The sequence below is a fragment of the Megascapheus bottae genome, chromosome 18 (genome assembly GCF_031878675.1).
Source record: "Megascapheus bottae isolate mThoBot1 chromosome 18, mThoBot2.hap1, whole genome shotgun sequence".
Taxonomy (NCBI): Eukaryota; Metazoa; Chordata; class Mammalia; order Rodentia; family Geomyidae; genus Megascapheus; species Megascapheus bottae.
In genome coordinates, this window is record NC_143526.1 from 37,644,806 (window position 1) to 37,665,803 (window position 20,998).

Consider the following 20,998-nt stretch of genomic DNA (forward strand, 5'->3'; position numbering starts at 1 on the left):
CTCTCTCTCTCTCCATCTCATTCTCCTTTTTTCCACACTATCTCATCTCATTAAACGATTTCCCTTCTCTCCACCCCATCCTACCCAGAGATTGAAGCACACAAAAGTCCCTTTGTCTCCAAGAGATAGTAAAATCTCCTCCCCCAGACCTTGCCTTGCAGCTGGAGCCGCCCCCACTCAGCTGCCTAGCACCCCATTCAAACACCTGAGACAGTTCTGCACGGGAAACGAATCCCTTTCTTTTTTCTTTTTTGGTGGGTTGTGGGGCTTGAACTCAGCCTGGATGATGTCCCTGAGCTCTTCAGCTCAAGGCTACCACCCTACCCCTTGAGCTACTGTGCCACTTCTGATTTTCTAGTGGTTAGTTGGAAATAAGAGTCTCACGGACTTAGTGCCTGGGCTGGCTTTGAACTGTGATCCTTAGATCTCAGCCTCCTGAGTAGTGAGGATTACAGGCATCAGCCACGTTGCCCAGTAAGATGGATCCCTTTCTGTAGAGTTACTATGGTTTCTATGTTGGCGGTGGGTAAGTCCTTCCCTCCAGGCCACCACATGTCCCCTCTGCCTCCAATAAAGTCCTTTGAGACCCCAAGCAGTGGCTTTATCTTGTCCTTTCTCTAAAAAAAAAAAAAAAAAAAAAAAAAACAAGACAAGGAAATTAGGGGAAGGGAGAAAGGGAAAGAGTGGGGAAGATGCAGGAAGAATGAAAGCCCTACTACAGAGGCTAGGTCAGTGCTCTTGACACTTGCAGCTGTATTATTACTCCACTCTGCAGGAGAGAGTAGAGCAAGAGGCTATGTACCAATTTCCAAATGCTGGAAATGAGTCAAGTACACAAATCAAAGTTTACTATTCACTGATAATATCCTTCCTCTTTTACCGATAGGGCATTAAAATACCTTTCCTTTCATAAAAGTTGATAGTAAATAGATTTCTTTTAAAATTGTTAACACCCTCTACTAGTGGGGCAAAAGGATTTCCCAAAACCAGGAGTTTGGCCTAGTGGTAGAGTGCTTGCCTAGCATGCGTGAAGGCTTGGGTTCGATTCCTACCTACCACATACATAGAAAAAAAAAAAGCTGGAAGTGGTGCTGAGGCTCAAGTGGTAGAGCTCTAGCCTTGAGAAAGTCCAAGGACACTGCTCAGGCCCTGAGCTCAAGCCCAGGACTGGCAAAAAAAAAGAAGGATTTTTCCCAAAGCATTTTCCTAAAGCATTCTGAAAGGGTAGGTGTTATCTGACCCCTGGATCCAGTGATATCATAAAGTGACTAGAAAGGAACAGATGTGGAATTTTAATTCAGCTTTACTTACTCCCACCATCTGTGCTGTTTAAGTGCTCCACCTCAGCTCTCCACATTCTGGGAGCTGGGATGAAGAGAATCCCAACTCCTGATGGTTTCTAGCTGCTTTGAAGAGTAGCCAGTTTCATTAAGTAATCACAACCGTTTTAAATGAAGGGAACTGCTATGCCCCAGAAAACCAGACACAAAAGAAGCTGCCTGGTGCCAGTGGTTCATGCCTGTAAGCCTAGCTACTCAAGAGGCTGAGATCTGAGGCTCGTGGTTTGAGCCAGCGCAGGCTGGAAAGTCTATGAGACTGTTATGGTCAATAAAGTAGTCAGCAAAGGCAGAAGTGGCTCAAGTGGTAGAGCACTTCCCTTGAGCAAAAGAAGCTCAGGGACAGCGCCCCAGGACCAGCCAAAGGAAAAAAAAAAAAACAACAACCCAAATCCACAAGGTTGCCTTTCAATTGGCTACATGCAGAGCCCTTCTGCTATCTCCTCTCAGAGACACTCCAGCAAGTAGATATGACTCAGCACAAGAGACTATTGTTGGCTGAGAATTCCAGATGATATTCAGGATTTGCCATTTCTGATAGGACCTTTGATAAGAGCCCCAGCCACCAAGAATAAATAGATGGGACTTGTTCAGGCTGGCAAATCTGGCTGGGGTAAGGACTCCCCCGCGGGCACTATACTTCAAATCCTTCTTGTTGCACTTTATCCAGAGCCTCATTTCTGTTTAGTACAAATTTGAGGGCTTGGGATGGAGCTGAGTGGTAGAGCCCTTGTCTACCAGGCTCCAGGCTGTGGGTTAGATCTCCAGATCCTGGCTGTGGGTTAGATCTCCAGCACCACTGAACAAAGAAACAAAAACAATGTTTGACCCTCCTACCCTATCTCATTTGATCATTCAGCGGCTCATTCATTCAACAATGGCGAGAGTTAACTCTAGAACCAAATAGACTACTCACAAATTTAATTTAGAGACTATGTGCAGGGTTAAGTTACCACACCCACTCAGTGCACGAGACACTCATAGCTTCTGTCTCAAGTTGCACAAAATGGTCCTGAGCTTATAAGAGGTGCCATAGAAGTGTCAGCTTTGAGCTGTCTCTTACTGATGCTCATTAATACAGATTAGCTGCTGTAAACTGGAGCTTACCACCAAATTAAGTTCCCCAGATCTTCCTTCCTTCCTTTTAAATCTTCCCCCTCCCTTTCTTCTTCCTCTTCCCTTTTTTTTGGGGGGGGAGGAGAGGGGAGTGGTACCAAGGCTTAAACTCATTTTTGTTCACAGGACACTACCACTTGAGCCACATTTCTACTTCTGACTTTTGGTTGGTTAATTGGAGATCAGAGTGTCACAGACTTTTCTATTAGGTCTGGCTTTGAACTTCAACCCTCAGATCTCAGCCTCCTGGTGTGAATACAGGCATGAACCACCAGCGCTCAATGACTATTTGGCCTTTTAAAGTTTGTCTACCTTCCTCATCTTCCCCTTCCCCCCCAAACCAATGTTCTGTATTTCCTGAGCTTTTATATTCTATTGGGGCTGCAAGGCTTCAAATAGAAGAGGACACAAACACTTGACCTCCAAGTCCAAACCCCTTTCTGATGACGGCTAGGCCAGGGATCTGCCAGAGGTTCTGAGCCATGGGAGACTAAATCACCAGCACAGGAGCTAATAACTGTGTGTCAAGAGAGTTGGCGTGCAAGCCATGTGGTAATGGCAGGGGCTAAAGGAAGCTGGATGAGAAGTAGGCAGGGGCCAAGCCACAAACGGTCAAGTACTTCACAGGCAGGCAAGGAGGAAGATTCATTGCTGTTCTAGCCCTGGCCTGGCATGATCAGGTATTTCCCAGAGAAGAGAATTCAGACTGCACTAATGAAGGGTAGACATGAGGAGGCCCCGATGGTGGACGCTGAGAGCAAGCAAAAGGCAATCTCAGCAGCACAGATAAGAGATGAGGATGGCTGGAAACAAGATGGTGGGAGTGGACATGGAAGTGGTTGAGGTTCTGAGTATTTAGGAGGTGAGATTGGAGGGCTGCAGATGCAGCTGCGTCTGGGTATCTGCTGGAGTGGTCCGTGGAAGTCCATTTTGGCTGCTGGGGCCTCAGGGAGATCTGATCTTGGTTTCTGCTTTCTCTGTGAAAAGAAGAGTGGAAAAGGTTGGAGGAGAGAAAAATCTGACCGGGAGGGTGGAAAACAGCTGAGAGAGGAGTAAGGAATCGGGCTGGGCTGTATGGAAGGATCCATGGGCTTTGCTGATCACATTAGGCCCATCTGTGCCTCTTGGTTCCTTCGTTCACACCCTGGTCAGAGCATAGCATAGACAGGAAGAAAGCAAAAGGCTAAGTAAGGTTCCCTCTGCCTTGGAGGGTTTTGTCAGGAAACAAACTGGAAAGACACAAGAGAGCTGCTGAAGTCAGGAACTGTTGGCTTGAAACTGGAAGGAAGGAATGAAAAGGAATGCAGGAAGAGAGAGGTCAAGAGGCAGGGAGAGCTTAGAACTGGAAACTTCAGCCTATGAACAGGGGTGAGCTGAGGAGGTCCCCTGAGGAAGGTGAGAAATGCCCTGGAAAAGGAGACCAGGGGCAGACAGATAGGGCCACCATGAGGGGGCTGGTAACATAAGGAAATGAAATTATTTACCCCCAACCCCTATGCCAAAATAGCAGAGCTGTAGTTTTCCCAGTCTCCTGAGCACTGAGTTGGCTTGACTGCTCTTCATTTGAGCTCTTATGACACAATGAAGACTCTGATTTCCAAATTCCTAGCCAGGTAGTGAAGAGCCAGCACTGGGACACAGAGGCTGTAAACCAAAATGAGTCACGTGGCAGATGAGTACAGTGCAAGACAACAAACACACAGGAGGTCTCAGACACCAGATGCAGTCTTCTGTAGACCGTAAAAGGCAAGGGGAGACCCGGGCAGGACAGAGCACCTACCCCTGGGTATGGAGCCATTGGTATTCAACCTATCTCAGCACCCACCAGTTTTTAATACTTTTGAGTGTCAATTAGATGGAGACCCATCTCCTCTGTCAGTCTACCAGTCCCCTGGGTATAGAGATGATGTCCACTTGGCTTGTTCCTGTTAAAGGAGTCTAGAAGGCAGAAGGGCATATAACAGATGCACAATAAACTAGTTAGTTGAAAGGAGGGGCTGGGGTTGTAATTCCAGATCCCCTGTGTACCTGCCGTGAGCCTCTAAGCAAGTACTTTTTCCTGATGCCTCAGTTTACTCAACTCCAACTTCAAACAGCGCAAAGTCACTTCCCAGCATCCTCTGGGCACTCAATAAACTTCAGTTCTCCACCCTCCTTTTCTCCCATCCCTCCCTCAACTTCCCCTCATTTCCTGTAGCAGGCCACACCCATCATTTACAGTCATAAAACCCCACCCCACTTGGACTCTCACCTTCACAGCCCCTCCTACTCAGTCCCTTTACTCAAGTTGGGGGACAGGGGCTACCAGCCCTTCTCGTCTGACTCTGGGTACCCCTAACCCTCCAGCTCAGGATTAGGGCGTCAGTGGACCTCAGGTCTGACCAGGTCGCTGTTGCCATGGCAATAGCCACAGTCCCCAGCCACAGGTTCCCTAAGTGACTGGTTACTCTTTAACGTATCCACCCACCCTGGGTGATTAGAAGAATCAATAAGATAACCAGGCCGTGGCAGCTGGCGGTGCTCCTTGCCTTCCTGGTGGACTAGCTCCCGGTGGGCCTGCTGTGCGGTGTGGGGCCAGCTCCTCATGCCTGCCAGTATCCAGCTGGATATCCTTGGCCATGGTCAGTGTGAACGTGCCCCTTGGGGCTCCCGTGGAAAGTACTTATGGTGAGTGGGGCCAGCTGCTGGCCCTGGGGGAAGACCAGACCTGGTGGGACTATGGTGAGGCTCCGGGAGCCCCAGAACACCCTCAATGCTTTTCTGATGGGATTGGAGACCCTCCAGGGTGTCACCCAGAGGGACGAGACTGGGATGGAGCCTGAGTGGGATGGAGAGAGAGTTCTGGGAGGGGCCACCAGACCCTGCGGGGAGGGCTTGGTTCTGTTTTTGTCTGCCTTTGGCTTTTCTGGGAATGCATGCTTGGAAGCTTTGCCTAATTCCATGGAAGACAGGCTTGGGGGAATCAACCCGCTTTGCTGCAGACAAGCAGGCCCAAAGGAAACTGTGCCATGCCTAGGATCTGGACGTGAGTGAGTTGGTTTGTCCTTCCAGAATCCCCGAGGCTCTGGAGAATGTAGGAAGGGGTTGAGGTACTGATGCACTCTCCCACGTGACTGTGGGGGACTAAGGGTTACGTGTGTGCTGGGAATGGGAAGCTTGAGAGAGGCTGGAGAGGGTGCTGCCTACTGTCTGTCTGGCAGCCAAGGAAGGGCTCAAGCTCTGAGGCTTGTGATACCCCCTAACTGGAAGTTGCCCAACTGTCATTCGGTAGGGGAGGATTGATAAATTTACGATGGAATGCTACCCCACTGCGGAAGGGAAAATGGAGATGGGGAAGAAACTCCATGTTGCCAAAGCTGCGAGCCAAAACCCTGTGTTGTTTCCGGATCTAGAATGACATATGTACACTGGGGTTGTATTTGCATAGAAAATTCTGTGGGAGGCCGCAAAAGAAAGTGGTAACAGTTTTGTTACTGAGGAGGGAGATTCAAAGAATGTTTGATTTTCCTTTGAAAGGGAGGTGGGGGGATCACATTTTGAAATTTTAAAAGTTAGGTGCATTTTATAAACATTAACTCACCTCTCTCTCTCTCTCTCTCTCTCTCTCTCTCTCTCTCTCTCTCTCTCTCTCCTCTCTCTCTCTCTCTCTCTCTCACACACACACACACACACACACACACACACACACACACCAGGGCAAAGAGCCTACCACATGGTAGGGACTGGACAACTGTCACTGTCCTCCTTCACTGAAGACACATGGCCAGTGAAAGACACAGTGATGATCCTTCTAGGGGAGTCTTTGCTTCTACTCTCCATCACACCTGGAGTGCAGGCTGCTGAGGAAATAGCAGAAACTGAACAAGCAAATGGCCTGAGGACCCATCCCTCCACTTGGCTAGATGACCTTGCTCAGGTTAATCTCACTCTGAACCCATTTCCTCTTCTGTAAAACAGAGCTGACTTCCCTAGGAGAGGGCACTAAAGAGGACTATTAAGGGGGCCAGGCATACCTTAAGCCCCAACAGTAAGACTTGATTTAACCCTAGGCCAGAGCAGGACTTCTGGGCTTTCAAAGAGGCCAATAGGAAGCTGAGAAGGACAATCCAGGCCATTAACCTAGACAGGTATGAACAGCAGGCCCCCAAATGTCACTCCCAAAGGATAATGTATATAAACTGATGGCCACTCTGTCTTCTAAGTCTATCTACTTTGGAAGATGCTACATGTCCCCTCGTGTACCTCTTAGCCCCTGTGTACTGCTCATCACATAGCCAAATGGATAGATGGGTGGTTAGAACCATGTTCAGATGAATGGATGGAGAAATGGATAAATGGATGATTAGATGGAAGGATGGATGGTAATATCACACAATAATATATGTGATATTAGAATACATAATATATAATAAAGTTTCATACCTATTATCTCAGCAGCTGTCTGAAATAATCATAGTGTTGCTATCTCTAAGGATAGAAAAGCAAACCGAGACTTAGGATTGTGATTTTATTTTATTTTATTTTTTTTGCCAGTCCTGGCGCTTGAACTCAGGGCGTGAGCCCTGTCCTTGGGCTTTTTCCTCAAGGCTTGCACTCTACTACTTGAGCCACAGCACCATTTCCAGCTTTTTCTATGTATGTGGTATTGAGGAATAGAACCCAGGTTTTTGTGCATGCTAGGCAAGCACTCTACCACTAGGTCAAACTCCCGGGCCAGGATTATTACTTTTTTAAATTACATGAATTGAAATCTGACATCGCCAGCTATCGATGATCCTCTTAGCCAGGATACAGGCATGGCTGGATAGAAGAAGGAGGTGCACATTGGCCAGATTCATGGCACAAATCTACAGAAAGAGCCCCTTGGTCCCAGTGGAGCATTTGCTATGACATGTGTATATGAGAATGTTGAGGACTGAAGGGCCCTGGGAGTTTTCTTTTTCTCTTTCTTTTTGTGCCAGTCCTGGGACTTGAACTCTGGTCCTGAGTGCTGTCTCTAAGCTTTTGTGCTCAAGGTCAGCATTTGAGCCACAACTCTACTTCTGGCTTTTTGATGCTTACTTAGAGAGAAGAGTCTCACAGACTTTCTGTCTGCCTAGGCTGTCTTCAAATTGCAATCCTCAGATCTCAGCCTCCTGAGAAACTAGGATTGCAGGCGTGAGCCATAGGTACCTGGCAAGGGTCCTGCTTTTCTGACCAAAAACAAACAAACAAACAAACAAAAATAACCCTGAGTTAATATCCTTCTACTCTCTCATTCATTCATTCATTCATGCATGCATGCATGTTCTCATTTGGGCAGTGTTGGCATTTGGACTCACACACTAACTAGAAAAGTGCATTGAGTCCTGAGAATAGTGCAAACCCACAGAATGTCCCCATCAGTCTGAGTGGTTGCATCCTGGTTTTGATTCTGAGTAGGACAGTTTCTACCAAGCTGATCTTCGGTGAGGTAACACAGGATCTGTCTTCCCCCTGGACTTTCAACATTCCCACACTCCATTCTGCTTCCTAGTTTTCATTGCTGTGCATGGTTGTGAGTCTGGCTCCACATCACGCTCTAAATTCGAGGAAGTCAGGGTGTCACTGGTTTGTTTGGCTTTGTCTTTTAAGGTCTCACAGTGACTGGCCCGGAAGAAATGCTCACTAAATGTTTGCTGGATGAATGAATCTGGAAGGTTTTTAGAAATGATTCCTGAACAAATATCACTACACACCAGCCAGGACTAGGTTCTTCTTTTCTTCCCTGCCATCCTCACCACATTGGCTTTTGTGCCTTCTACTTATCCCATGTTAGACCCAGGGTGGCTTTCCCAGAAACCAGGCATCATGTTGATGATTAAGTGCTCAAAACTGGAAGAAGGAAAATTTCCCACAATATACTTTTTTTTTCCTAAAGGAAAAAATCCTCTAGAAACAGCCTCACACCAGACTTCTCTAAGCTCAAGAAAGCTGGAAACTAAGGTTTCGGTGGGAAACAGTGGAAAAGTGGAAGCTGGCTTAGCCCAGTGATGGCCCCTCTCTCTTGGGGTATGGAAAAGTGAGGGAGGCTCTGAGAGTTTCTGGGCCTTAGTGCTTTTGCCATCTTGACTGGTAAGTTTTCACTGTGAAGCACTGTCGTGAAGTATAAGATGTGAATAGCATCTCTGATCTGCTCTACTCATTAGATGCCAATAGCATCCCTCCCCACCAGTCCAAAAAGTCTGCAAAAGCCTGCCTCATGGTGTGTTACCTGGCAACAGAAGAACCACTGGGCAGGGCCTGCCCACAGTTGAGTGTACTATGACTCATGAGTTATGGTATTTGCTTTGCCAACCAGGATCCAACTCAGAGCCAAATTTGGGGCCTCCCTGAGCAGCTATGAGGGTAAGATGTCATGGTGTGCTAACCTACCTCCTGACTTTATTATTTCCCTATACTTTTTCTTTGCTAGTCCCAGGGCTTGAACTCTGGGTCTGGGTACTGTCTCTGTCCTGTCCTGAAGATTTTTCTTCCCAAGCTGGCTTCAAACAGAAATATGCAGCTCTCAGCCTCCTGAGTAGCTAGAATGACAGGTGTAAATCTCCCGTGCCTCGTACAGGAGAGGCTTTCTTAAACTAAACTATATGGGGGCCTGCCATCCAGAATCTCTGTGGATGCCAAGTATCTGCCTTATGAAATGTCCTTTGTGTGAGTTGGGACATCCATCAAGTGGAATATGGAGACTGCTGCCAGCTCAGACTATGGGGTCTGTGGGTTGGAATTGTCATCCAGCCATGTGATCTTGAAAAAAGTCTTCGGTCCTCATGCTCTTTGCCTATAGGATGTGGACCCAGGTGACATCTCCGTAGGGCTGTGGTAAGAATGTCATGGGGAAAGGATGTCTGGAAGAGGTAGGAAGGTCATAAACATTTGAACAATCACTGTCATGAAGGTGGGTCAAGTGGTAGAGTGCCAGCATTGAGTGAAAAAGCCAAGTGAGGATGTGTGGGCCTAAATTCAAGCCTTAGTACAAGTAGGAAAAAAGGTACAGATAGACAGAGAAAAATGAGATAGAACAGCAATTTGAAGGAAAGGTGACAGGGTGCATACATCGTTGCTCACTCTGCTTGGTTTTTAACCATTAATGGGTTTAATACCTTTCAAAGTAAAATGTTTCGGGGGGGTATTGTTAAATGTCTACAGTTACAAAGATAACTCAATGAAAACATAGGAAAAGGTTTAGCTTAGCCTTAAGGGTTTGGATTTTTTTGTGTGTGACAGTCCTGTGATTGGAACTCAGGACCTGAGTGCTGTCCCCACACTTCTTTTGCTCAATGCTAGCACTCTACCACTTGAGTCACAGCCCCACTTCTACCTTTGTTTGTGCTTAATCAGAGATAAGAGTCTCATGGACTGGGCCAGGAGTTTGGCTTAGTGGTAGAGTGCTTGCCTAGCATTCATGAAGGGCTCGATTCCTTGGTACCACATATACAAAGAAAAAGCCAGAAATGGTGCTGTGGCTCAAGAGGTAGAGCTCTAGCCTTGAGAAAGCCCAGGGACAGTGCTCAGGTCCTGAGTTCAAGGCTCAGGACTAGCAAAAAAAAAAGAGTCAGAGTCTTATGGACTTTCCTGGCCAGGCTGGCTTTGAACTGTGATCCTCAGATCTTAGCTTCCTGAGTAGCTGGGATTGCAGTGTGACCCACCAGTACCTAACTTGTGGTTTTTGTTATTGTTGGTATTATTGTTTGTTGGTTGTTTGTTTTTGCAATGCTGAGGATCAAACCTTGTACATGTGAGGCAAGCACCTAACTGAGCTGTTCCTTCAGCCCCATAATTTTGTCTTAAAGTAGATATATTATTCTTAGAAGACAATTTAGTAGTCTTCCTTCCAGACTGACAATCAGCAGTCATCCATGCTGTAGATCACTCCGACTCTGTTAACATGTACCACACAACACTCCACAGACTTACCATGGTAGACAAAGTTGTTACAGTTTGTTTTATTTTCTGTTCACATAATTGCTGACTCTTTTTCATCTTTTCTTTTTGGAGCCGGAGGTTGGCACCAGCCTTAAAGTTACAGTCCTCTTGACTCAGCCTCCCAACTACCATGCCCAGCTTCTAATTTGTTTGTTTGTTTATTGCCAGTCCTGCAGCTTGTACTCAGGACCTGGGTACTGTTCTTAGACCTTCTCAAGGCCACTTGAGACACAGCACTACTTCTGGCTTTTTCTGTGGTTCTGAGGAATTGAACACAGGACTTCATGCATGTGAGGCAAACATGCTACCACTAGGCCAAACTCCCGGCCTTTTATTTTTACTTTAAGTAATTGTACAGAGGGATTTCAATTCAACATACAGTATTTGAGTACAATTCAGGATCACCCCTTCATCATTCTTTCCATCTCTCCAACTCCACTCATCCCTTCTTACCTGATTCCATTTTCACACAGGTACCAACTTCTATTTTTAATTCCTGAATAAAATACTATTCCTTAAATTAAAATGCATACAAATATATGTATATATATATATATTGTGTTGGTACTGAGACTGGAACTCAGGGTCTTGCACTCTTGCTTAGCATTTTTTTTTTGTCTGTTGTGCGGTTTGAACTTTGGGTTTAGTTGTTGTCCCTGAGCTCTTCAGCTTAAGGCTACTGCCCTACCCGTTGAACTACAGCGCCACTTCAGGTTTTCTAGTGGTTAATTGGAGATAAGAGTCTCATGGTCTTTAGTGCCTGGGCTGGCTTTGAACCATGATCCTCAGATCTCAGCCTCCTGAGTAGCTAGGATTACAGGTGTGAGCCACTGTACCCGGCTTATTGGCAATTTTTTTTAAAACTCAAGGCTGACAGTTTAGCACCTGAATCACACTGTCACCTCTGGCATTTTCCTGGTTAATAGCAGATAAAATAGTCTTCCGTAATTGTCTTCCTGGCATACCTCGATCCACAGATCTCAGGCTCCTGAGTATCTAGGTAGAGAGCCACCAATGCACAACAAAAAGGTATTTTTAAAATTCTTTTTTATTGAAAGCACATGTAAGGCATTTAAAATAGATCACATTTATGAGTTACATGAATGCACCTGCACAAAATTTCACAAAGATAACCACTGTTTTGCGTATGCCGGTTCTGGGGTTTGAATGCAGGACCTGGGCACTATCCCTGAGCTCTTGAGCTTCTTTTTGCTCAAGGTTAGCACTTTCCCACTTAAGCCACAGCTCCACTTCTGCCTTTTTCTGAGTAGTTTATTGGAGACAAGTGTCACTGACTTTCCTTCCCTGGGCCGGCTTTGAAGTGCAGTCCTCAGATCTCATCTTCCTGAGTAGCTAGGATTACAGGTGGGAGCCAGCAGACCCTGGCAAAACGTTAACTCTTAATCCTCACAACTGTCACGTCACTTTTCAGGAGAGAAAACAGGGCTCAGAGACGTTAAACAGCTTACTCCCAACCACACAGCCCTTCAGAGGCAGAGCTAGGACTCAAGCCTAGACATTGTGTTAGCCAGGGCAATGCCAGCTGATGTCCCATGGTCCCTTGTCTCTGCCTCATTTCAGCCACTCTGGCCTTTCTTAGCCTCTTTCAATTATGCCACACACACATTCCTGCCTCAGGCCCTTTGCTGCCCTGCTGTCTGGGACACTTTTCCCCAACTCTTCCCATAGTCCATGTCTCTCCCTAAATGACCTCCACTCTGAGGCCCTACTTAGTCACCTCAGTCTAAGCCATCTCTACCTCTGCCCCTGTTTATCCTGTCCCAGCAGAGGGCTGGCTGGCCTGCTCCTGCTGCATCCCACAGGGCAGCAGTAGGGGCTGTATCAGTCTTGGGAGGCTGAGTCCACACAGTGGAGGCCATTTTTTTTATAGTCATCTGGGCCCTTGGTCCCAGAGGAAGCTACAGCTTTGGCCTGAGCGGCGCCTTGGGTAAACAGGCCTCTCTGCCCAGACAACCTCTATTTGACAACTGTCTGTCTTGAGACCTGCCAAGCCTGGCCCCAACCACACAGCCGAGGCCCCAGAATTCCCGGGGACAAGCCTCGAAGGCAGCCACACCCCAGGGAGGGCTGTAGAAGTACAGGTCAGAAAGTTATCCAAACAGGCTGGGGGAGCTGGCCGACCTAGCTAGGCTAGGTGCTGGGAGAGTGCCCTGGATGGGTCGGGAGGCTCCCGGGCGCCTCCCATGCAGCAGGATTCTGCTCTAGCAGCGAGGACAGGATCCTGGTCTCACCTGTACAGTGAGAGATTTGGGTATAGTAACTTTTGGTTTGGGGCTGTGAAATAGTGGGTTTGAATTCAGAGTCTTGTGATTACTAGGCAGGCACTCTACCATTTGAGCCAGAGCCCTAGTCTTTAAAAAATAACATACTGGTATTGGGGCTGTTTTGCTTAAGGCTAGTGCTCTACTACTTGAGACACACCTCGATGTCGCGCGCGAGAGAGAGACACAGAGACAAAGACAGACAGAGACAGACAGAGACACAGAGACAGAAAGAGAGGGAGGCAGGCGACTTGGAGATAAGTCTCAGGAACTTTTCTGCCTAGGCTGGCTTCCAACTGCAATCCTTAGATCTCAGCCTCTTGTACTCAAGTAGCTAGAATTATAGGTGTAAGCCACCAGTTGTTTTTAAAATTAAGACAATAACAACAAAAACCAAGCAGTAGCATTATTTCTCTTAACAAAAACCACACAAAGAACCAGCTCTGGTGGCTCAGGCTTATAAGCCTAGCTTACTCAGTAGGCTGAATCTAAGAATCACACCTCAAAGTTAGCCTGTGCAGGAAAGTCCCTGAGACTCTTATCTCCAATGAATCACCAGAAAAAACAGAAATGGAGCTGTGGCAGAATGTGGTAGAGCACTAGTCTTGGACAAAAGAGCTCAGCGACAGTGCTTAGGCCCTGAGTTCAAGCTCTGGATCTTTGGCAGTTTGCATCTTCTCTTCCTGAGATTCACCATCGCCTAGCAAGTTCCCCCCGCATCCTGCCAGTGGGGACATAGCTGCAAAATGTTTATTTGCATTTTGTCTACTACCAGAGAGGGAGGGGCTGTGGGTCTCCATCTTTCCGTCAGGCCTGAATTTGTTCATGTCCTCAGCTCATTTTCCTGTTGCCTCATTTACCTCATTTCTGGGAGCTGTTCTTTTTTTTTTTTTTAATCACCCACAGGACCTTGTCTTACACCTGTTTTAGACACCCTGCCACATGCATTAGAGCAGCAAGCTCATCTGGTGTTCACTACTTTGGGTGTAAAGGCAGAGAATTTGCTATTCTTTAAAAAAATATTATTCTTATAAAAATGCTGTACAGGGCCAGGAGCGTAGTATTATGGTAGAGTGCTCACCTAGCATGCCTGAATCCCTGGGTTCAATTCCTTGGTACACATACACAGAAAGAGCCAGAAGTAGTGCTGTGGCTCAAGTGGCAGAGTATTAGCCTTGAGCAAAAAGTGTCCAAGGACAGGGTCTAGGCCCTGAGTTCAAGCCCCATGACTGGCCAAAAAAAAAAAAAAAGAAAGAAAGAAAATTGCGGCAAAATACACATAAAATTGACCATTGTGTCATGAATGGCTCATGCCTGTAATCCTACGTACTTAGAAAGCTGAGATCTGAGGATTGTGATTCCAAGTCAGCCAGGGCATAAAAGTTCTGTGAGACTCTTATCTCCAATTAACCACAAGAACACCAGAAGTGAAGCTATGGCTACAAGTAGTAGAGTACTAGCCTTGAGCAAAAAGAACTCAGAGATAACACCCAGGCCCTGAGTTCAAGCCTCATTACTACCACTGACACAAAGAGTGTTATAAGGTACATTCACATTGTTAGACAACAATCACATCCATCCCTCTTCTGAACCTCTCTCATCTTGCCACACTGAAGCCAACCCATTTATAACACAGCTTCCCAGCCCTCCTTCCCCTACTGCCTAGTAACCATTCCTCTATCTCCATGAACTTGACTTGATCACACACATGAATTCAATAAATGCTCCTCACCTGAGTAGAATCATACAGGATTTGTCCTTTTGTGACTAACATTTCCCTTAACACGCTGTCCTCAAGGCTTACCAGCCGGCATTATGTATCAAAATACCCTTCCTTTTTAAGGCAGAATACTATTCCATTGTATGGATTTACCACATTATCAATTTGTTTATTTTATTAATTTATATTTTTGCCAGTCCCGGAGCTTGAACTCAGCGCCTGAGCATTGTCCTTGGGCTTTCTCAAGGTTAGAGCTCTGCTACTTGAGCCACAGCACCACTTCCAGGGTTTTCTATGTAGGTGGTACCGAGGAATCAAACCCAGATCTTTGTGCATGCTAGGCAAGCACTTTACCACTAGGCCAAACTCCCGGCCTATCTATTTGTTTATTGATGAATATTTTGACAGTTTCCACCATTTTGCTAACGTGAATATTGCTGCGATGAGCTACTCAGAAGTGTGATTAATTCTAGTTGTGTTTTGAGAGCTGCTATACTTTTTTGCATAGAGGATGACAATTCTATATTGCCAACCAGTGTATGTAGGTGTTTTAATTTCCCCACAGACTCATCAAAACTTTTCATTTACTGTTTGGCTGTTGTTTTATGATACTTATAGTAGTTGGTAAGAAATAGTATTTTTGTAAGCTGGGTGCAATGGCTCATGCCTGAAATCCTAGCTACTCAGGAGGCTGAAATCTGAGGATAGAGGTTCAAAGCCAGCCCAGGCACTAAAGTTCATGAGACTCTTATCTCCATTTAACCACTAGAAAGCTGAACGTGGGCTGTGATTTAAGGGGTAGGGTGGTAGACTTGAGCTAAAAAGCTCAGGGACAATGTCCAGGCCCAAAATTACAGCCCCACAACTGACAGGAAAAAAAAATAGTATTTTGTATTGTATGTATGTGTGCTAATATATGTATATATACATGCTTTCTCAAGACTAGAGCTCTACCACTTGAGCCACAGCATCACTTCTGGTCTTTTTTTCTATGTATGTGGTACCGAAGAATCGAACCAGGGTCTTTGTGCATGCTAGGCAAGCACTCTACCACTAGGCCAAACTCCTGGCCCTACATGTATGTTTTGAAACAGGTCTCACTGCCCTAGAACTTAGATTGTCCTGTCTCAGCCTTCTGATTGCCTGAGCTGTCCATTCAACATTCATTGTGTTTTAATTCGCATGTCCTTAATAGTTAGGAATAACAAAACAAATTTGCATGTACTTCTTGGTCATTTGTACAATTTATTTTTTTTAACCTTTTACCTTTTTATTGTTATATAAAGGTGTTGTACAGATTGGCTACAATTGCATAAGTCAGAGAAAGAGTATGATTTTTTTTTTTTGCCAGTCCTGGCCTGGAGCTCAGGGCCTGAGCACTGTCCTTGGACCTTCTCAAGGCTAGAGCTCTACCACTTGAGCCTCAGCACCACTTCTGGCTTTTTTCTATGTATGCGGTACCAAGGAACCGAACCCGGGTCTTCGTGCATGCTAGGCAAGCACTTTAACCACTAGGCCAAACTCCCGGCCCCGAGTATGATTTTTTTTCGGACCATGTCACCCCTTCTCTCATTCTCTGTTTTTCCCTGCTATCCCAGCCCACAAATTGCATGGTTCATTTTCAACATAGTGTCTAGTAAATGCCACTACTGCATTTGTTTACTTGTTGTCCCTCCATTTCTGTGCCCTCCCATTCTCCCAGAGACAGATAAATGAACAAACAAGACCAAAAGAAAAATAACAAGAAGGGGAAAAAATGGAAATGTTTCCATTTCCTGGAGTTCATTTTGATAAATATTATTTTATATGATCATAGGCATAGAAGCATTGCGCCTTTGTGTTCCTCCTCTAAGAATATCCTCTTTTGGTCTCACTGTGTGTGAATGCCTAGAGTCTTTTTTTGTTTTTGTTTTTGATCTGTCATGGGGCTTAAACTCTGGGCCTGGGCACTGGAGATAAGAGTCTCATAGCCCTCGATCCTCAGATCTCAGTCTCCTGAGTAGCTAGGATTACAGGAGTGAGCCACCTTGCCCAGCAGTGATATTCTTTTTTTCCTTTTATTTTTTATAATTGAGGTAATGTATAGAGGAGTTACAGTTACATTTGTCGGATCCAGCAATGAGACTCTTATCTCCAGTTAACCATTAGAAAACCAGAAGTGGTGCTGTGGCTTAAGTGGTGTGGCAGTAGCTTTGAGCTGAAGAGCTCAGGGACAAGACCCAGGTCCAGAGTTCAAGTCCCACAACTGACAAAAAAAAATGCAATAGGTGCCAGTGGCTCACTCCTGTAATCCAGGGTGTAAGTTCAAATCCTACAACTGACAAAAAAAAAAAAAGCAACTGTCAAGGCCTGGTCCTTTCCAATAGCTTACAGAGGGACTTAGCTCTTCTGATATAAGTACCATGTTGTCTCTAGTGAGGCAGGACACTGAAACGGGGCAATTGTCACCATATCCCCTGATGCTAAGGTTGTTCTCTCCGTACACACACACACACACACACACACAAAGAGACCCAGAAAAATCCAGTAACGTATTCAGGGTCGCACAGCTAGTCCATGACAGAACCAGAATTCAAGCTCAGGAAGTTGGGTTCCAGAATCCATACCATCCTGGGCTGCCCCCAAATATTCTCAGCCATCTCAGCCTGCTTTGGGAGAGGGGCCCTCCCTTCCAAACACAGAACGAACAAAACCTCCAGAGGCTTCGGAAGATGAATCACGTTAAGATCTAGCACAGTGGTGTGCTTCTCTGTTTTCCCATTGCTTTCTGCTTTTAAGTGGCATTTCCTTCTAAAATAAATTTGAGTACAAAGAGGTGAGTTGATGTTAGAAAAATATGATTAAAGTAATAGGGTAGGTGGGTTGTTAACATGGCAGAAATCATAATGGGCTTAAGGGAATCAGCAAAGCTTTGGAAAGACTGTTCAGACAGGCTATGTGAGGCTATGCTGCAGTAACAAAAAGGGTCTCAGGGGCTTCATCAGGCAGTGAACCATTGCTCTCTTACAGTGCATTCCCCTCCTGGACCAGCAGGGGGCTCTCCCGGTCTTGGTGACTCCATACCTACTCTTGTTTCCTCAGCAGCCACAGCTCTTAAAGCCTCAGCTACATGACCTAGGTTGTTTTTTATTCGAATCTCATTCATCAATAATTGTATTGATGTATCGAATAAAAAGTCAGTATGCAACTGACTTCAAAGGAAGCAAAGAAAGGTACTTGAAAGGAGAAATGGGGGTGTGTGTGGGGGGAACAGCCCACAGATAGACTATGAGTCATGGAGCCTAAAGGATGGATCCTGAAAGGTGAGCTGTCATGACCCACTGGATTTGTGTGACTTTGGCCACTGTGATCCACACCACTTCAAATGTCTCTCAGCAGCTGTTCCTGTTCTCCAATGAAAGACTGTCTGGCTCCACTATCTGATAAGTAGATACCCAGGATCCTATCAGTTGGTGGGTGATGTTAGTTCATAAGCTGGTGACTTTGTGTCTAGTCTCTTCGGGGAAGTAAGATGATGTGGAGAGTTTGGTTCTGCTACCATAGATATCCAGAGAAGGGTCACTGGAAAAGGAAGACATCCAGGGTAGAGCCTGTATGGATTTAAAACTTGCCTGGAAGAAGACCACTTGCAAGTCTAGTGGCCTACCACAGCAGTTCCTACTTAGGAGCAATTGTGAGACTTACAGGACATTTGGACACAATTTGGGCTATCACCCTTGGGGGTGGGGAGGGAGGTGATGCTCCTGGCACCTAATGAGACTCTGCTAAACATGTATAATACTTAGAACAAGCTCCCCCACAAAGCGTTATCCAGTTCAGAGGCCCAGAGTGGTAAGGTCAAGAAACTCTGGGTAATTACTGAGCTTGAACCTTTGTCAATGTTGGAGTCCATATATTTCTTAATCTCTTGAATTTTCTGAAAGTTCTACAATAAGCAGAGAAATTTTCTAGTCAACTACTATCTACCAAAGCACTTTATTATTATCAATTTCCCCTCAAAAATCCAGACAGTGGTCTCACAAAGAGCTCCGAAGCACCTATTAGTCCTTTAGTTCTAACTTGTTGATATTGTGAAATGTTCTATGACAGCCACAGGATGAGTCATTAAAAGGGAGTTGAGGAAATGATAATATGGAAATATATATAAAGCTGAATGTATGCGCAATTTCACATTAATACAAAGCTCTGACAAGAATAAGTTCAGAGACAGAAAATAAATATCAACCAGAGACATAAAACATGCAGGAAAGGGCCAGGAGTTTGGCCTAGTGGTTAAAGTGCTTGCCTAGCATGCACGAAGACCCGGGTTCGATTCCTTGGTACCACATATATAGAAAAAGCTGAAAGTGGTGCTGAGGCTCAAGTGGTAGAGTTCTAGCCTTGAGAAAGTCCAAGGACAGTGCTCAGGCCCTGAGCTCAAGCCCAGGACTGGCAAAAAAAAAAAACATGCAGGAAAGCCCTTCAGGAGGTGACACTTAAGTTTTGATCTGAAAGTTTTGTTTTATGGGGCTAGCTACACAAAGAACCAAAAAACCATGGTCAAGAAGGCAAAAAAAACAAACAAACTATTAGATAGGGGTGGCCTGGCGTGGTGGCTGCCACCTTGGGTGAGGTGACAAGGGGGAAGAAATGAGGTTGGAGGGGTAAGGATGGAGAAAGATGGTGAATTTCCCTCGAATCTGTGGCAGGAGACTTATGAACTTCTTTAAAAATGCACAGGAAGAAGCCACATCTTGATGTATGGCAGGATTCGATCCAATGCATGTTTTGAGATCACCCACAACCCTTGGGGGTGGGGTGGGGAGGCCAGAATGGAAAAGGACAAAAGCTGTGGTAGAGATGGGAAGATGACTGCAATTTCAGGGGTTAAAGCCAACAGACAAGATAAAATAATGGCATTTACAGGGAAGTGGATGAATCTAGAGCGAATCATGTTGAGTGAGACAAGTCAAGACCTAAGGAATAAAAGGTGCATGGTATCCTTAATATGTGAATATTAGATCTAAAGAGTACAAGAGCGAGGACTCAATATTTGCATACCCAATGCTATGGACATGGTAATGGAAATATAAACATAACTATATAGACATAAAAACCTATGACTCTGGGCCGGGAGTTTGGCCTAATGGTTAAAGTGCTTGCCTAGCATGCATGAAGACCCAGGTTCGATTCCTCGGTACCACATACATAGAAAAAAGCTGCAAGTGGTGCTGAGGCTCAAGTGATAGAGCTCTAGCCTTGAGAAAGTCCAAGGACAGTGCTCAGGCCCTGAGTTCAAGCTCAGGACTGGCAAAAATAAATAAATAAATAAATAAAATAATAAAAAAAAAACCTATGACTCTGTAGACATAATGTTTTATTTCATAAATTAATATGTTTCTATGACATACAAACCCTTAGCCTAATTTTGATTAAGTTCTAAAAACTAAGTCCCAGTGATTGTATATAGAGATTCCCTTCTTGAACACGTGTTTAACTTGTCATTTGAAATATGACGTAAAAATCAATGTTAATAAATTCTTTAATTAAAAAAAAAGATTTGGGTGGTCTGATGGCTTAGGACAGATAGGAAGGGGGATACAGACAGCGACTCAGGGATGAGGGGGGTAGATGGGACTTGTCGACTGAGCAAGGGGAGTGGCTCATTCTGCACACAGCATTGAGTGTGTGCGACTCCAGGGCCGTATTTTTTTTTCCACTCATGCATCCACGTGTCATTTTCATGTTGGATGATTGTAATGTCATAAATGTCCCTGCGTGCCAATGAGGGCTTGGGTGCCTGGGCCCTTCCTCAAGGCGCCTGCGCACTGGCCCCAGGTGACAGAACCCTCTAGGTGGAGGAACGGCTTTTCACCTCTTGCGTCGGGGTGGGTGGCGTAGTGGCGAGCGTTGACTGGTGGCCGCACCAAGCCGGCTCCCACGCGAGATTCGGAAAGGCCGAGGTGCGTCTAGGCCTGTGATTGGAGGGACGGCATTGCGGCCTCTGCTGTGACTGATTGGAGGCCAGGTGGCATTTTCCGAGTTTCCCGGCGCTCGTTCCCGCCTTTGGCCACCAGGAGGCGCTCGGGAAGCGCCGTGGGCGGCTGGGGCGCCCCGGGGCCGGCGCGCGCCGCTGGTGTCGCCCCGGGTGCCCCCTTTCCCGGGCAGTGCGCGAGACGCGGGCGGGATGAGGGCGCCCAGCTTCGGCCCGGCGGCCACGCTTGTCTGCGCAGCTCCTTTGGCCCCTTCCGCTGGCCAGCAGCCCCGGCGAGCACATTGGCCGGCCCGAGAGGTGGGGCTGCAGGTTCGCGGGGTTGGCCAAGGCGCCCATCCAAGTTGCAAAATCGTGGAGAGTCGGGGCAAGTGACTCAGCAACTCCCTGCTGGGCCGGGACCCCTCCACCCTCTGCTTCCCCTAAGCAGTTCTTTCTTGGGCTGACATTGCCTCCTGCGGGTGAAGGCCACTAGCTCAAATCCCCATGGCCAAGGAGGCCTCTGCCTGTCCCCAGTTGCACCTCCTCCCCACGGTCCACTGGTTCCATTGCGCTCGCTCTCACTCTCTCTCTCTGTCACATTGAACTTGCTCCTTGTGTGTTCTGGGTTTTGTTTTTGTTTTTGTTGCCA